The sequence below is a fragment of the Brassica napus genome, chromosome C8 (assembly GCF_020379485.1).
Source record: "Brassica napus cultivar Da-Ae chromosome C8, Da-Ae, whole genome shotgun sequence".
In the NCBI taxonomy this organism is placed as follows: domain Eukaryota; kingdom Viridiplantae; phylum Streptophyta; class Magnoliopsida; order Brassicales; family Brassicaceae; genus Brassica; species Brassica napus.
The window spans coordinates 34,359,627-34,362,499 of NC_063451.1; positions in this window are offsets into that span (position 1 = coordinate 34,359,627).

The following is a 2,873-nucleotide window of genomic DNA, read 5'->3' on the forward strand; positions in this document are numbered from 1 at the left end:
AGTCTCCCTGCAAAAGAGAGAAATCTCGCTGTCCAGGAGCTTATCCTTGATCTGATCTTCTCTATGAGTGGGCCATAATCTTGAGCAGTCATTTGCTTTGTCAGCAAAGGCAATCCAAGGTACCGGACCGGGAGATCACCATTGGAGAAAGTGTAGTGGCTGAGAATTTCTTGCTTGTCTGTGTCATTTAATCCGGCCAGATAGAGAGTAGACTTTTCCATACTGATATGCAACCCTGAAGCCTCTGCAAAGCTTTTAAAAATCTCAAGGATGCCGTCTACTGAACTTCTCCTACTATCTGAGAATATGAGCAAATCATCAGCAAAGCTTAAGTGTGTTAGCTTGAGATCTTGGCAGTAAGGATGGTATCCAAACTTCCTCTGAGCCGCTGCTTTGTCTAACATTTTTGAGAGTACCTCCATACATATGACAAATAGATAAGGAGACAGAGCACATCCTTGTCGAAGACCCCTTTTACTGTTAAAGTACCCAGCTAGTTCACCATTGACTTGGACTGAGAAAGAGGCAAGTGAGATACATTTCTCAATCCAGACAATATATTCACTCGGGAACCCGAGAGCCGTAAGAGCAGAGAGCAAGAAAGGCCATTGAACGGTGTCAAATGCTTTAGAGATGTCGATCTTAAGCGCACATCTTGCTGAGACTGAGTTCTTATGATAGCTTTTGACTAGTTCTGATGCCAAGAGGACGTTCTCCATCAGCAATCTATCTTTCACAAAGGCAGATTGATTAGGAGAAATAAACTTTGGAAGAATGAGCTTCAAACGGTTAGCTAGAATCTTTGAAATGACTTTATATATGACGTTGCAGCAAGATATAGGGCGAAAGTCTTTCATAGTCTTTGAGTCTTCTTTCTTGGGGATCAAGGCCAGAATGGTAGAGTTTATCCCTTTAGGCAAGAAACCAGTTTTGAAAAAGGATTGGACTGCGATCACGAAATCCTCCCCCACAATGTCCCAAGCAACTTTGAAGAACTCACATGTAAAACCATCTGGTCCTGGAGATTTGTTGTTTGCCATAGCGAATAAAACAAGTTTAATCTCAATGGCAGGAACATCATGTATTAGAAGCTCTCTATCTGCCTCTTCACATTGAAAATTCAGTAGCGTTTTCATCTCATCAACCTCCATTCCCTTATGATCCACGACCTGTTTTGCCAGAAACCCCTGGAAGTAATTAACTGCCTCAGCCTTTATCTCTTCCTGAGTTGTAACAATTGAACCATCCTCCTTCTGAATCTCTCTAATAGAGTTTTTTACTGCTCTGATCTTCACTGAGTTATGAAAACTCGTATTGTTACCATCTCCAACATTTAGCCAGTGCATCTTTTCCTTTTGGCTGAGGACCTTTTCTTCAATGGACGAAAGAAGCTGCCATTTATCATGAGCTCGAGCTTCATCATCCAACGTATCAGGAGTGGGGTTTACCATCGCTTTTGTCTGATAGAGACAAAGTTTGTCAAAAGCCTCTCTAGTTCTCTTTGTAATGTCACCTACAGTTTCCTTACTTAGTTGTCGGAGAGCAGGTTTCAGTTCCTTGAGCTTCTTCGATAGCCTAAATAAAGCAGACGTCGAGTTATGTAGAGGTATGGTATTGCTCCAGAAGCTTTTCATCAGAGGGAGGAAACCTGGGGCCTCTGCCACCACGTTGGTGAACTTGAAAGGTCGCTTTGGTTTTAAAGGGGCTGGTTGGATCTGAATCCTACAGCGTAGGTGATCAGAGCACCCGCCTGCCTCAAAGACACAATAAGTGGTTGGGAATTTTGTGGTCCACACGTCATTCACTAATGTACGATCCAGCTTCTTTCGAATCAGATCATCCTTTCGTTTATTGCTCCAAGTTAAGTGAGGGCCATGCGCTTTCATGTCAATGAGAGAACAGTGGCGACATACATCTTGGAACTCCCGCATACCTGTAGAAATTGTCGAAGTAGTTGGCCCCGAATATTCCTCCAAGTTTAAAGTCTCATTGAAATCACCAAGCACAATCCATGGCTTGTCTTTAAACATTGGCGAGTTCTGGTGATCTTTAAGATGACTTGATTTGTCTTGAAACAAGGGGTAACTCTTACCTCAGGACTCCAAACAACCCAAATTCTACCCAGTCGGTGGTTCTTATAGTTTGATATAGTTGACCAATTGTGGAAAACAGAGAACACAATCCTCTCAGCTCTGTTTTCCTTCACTCGAGTTTCTATTAGACATCCAAACTTCATACTTCCTCTTCTGATCCAGTCTCTAACAACAGTATGTTTTTTATTTTTGTTAAAACCCCGGATGTTCCAATAGAAACCCGACATCAGTTATTTCTTGGTCGACTTTATGTCCAAAAGACTTTGACCGCAGTCGGTAGTCTTTCGAGCATTTGAGTTAGAAACAAGCTTATAATTGTCTTTAGACGTACGCGGCAAAGATGGTCTGATCGACGGAGCTTTGTTTTGTACTTCCTTCTTCTTTTGGATGGGAGCTTGAGGTGGAATCTCAGCTGATTTAGTAGATGCTTCCTGTTGCAGTATCTCACCTTCTTCCTCTTCTAATCCCAATACTGCAAATCGAGAGTTTGAGAGAATTGAGCCCTGATCAAGCTCCTTTGTTTTCTCCGGTGTTTTGCTCACTTTGACAGGCGTCAACCAGCTTTCCTCCTGATCATCTTCCTTATCTGTCTCATCAGAGGTATGGACCTCCTCTGCCTCTTTAACTTGCTCCACTTCCCCTTGGATTTCATTCTCAGTATGAGACAGCTCTATTTGAGTTTCATGGATATATCCACTGTCTGAACCCTTAAGACTGTTCTCCTCCTGTTGTTTAGATGAAACCACCACTTCATCAACTGGTGTTGCTATTACTGTCTCC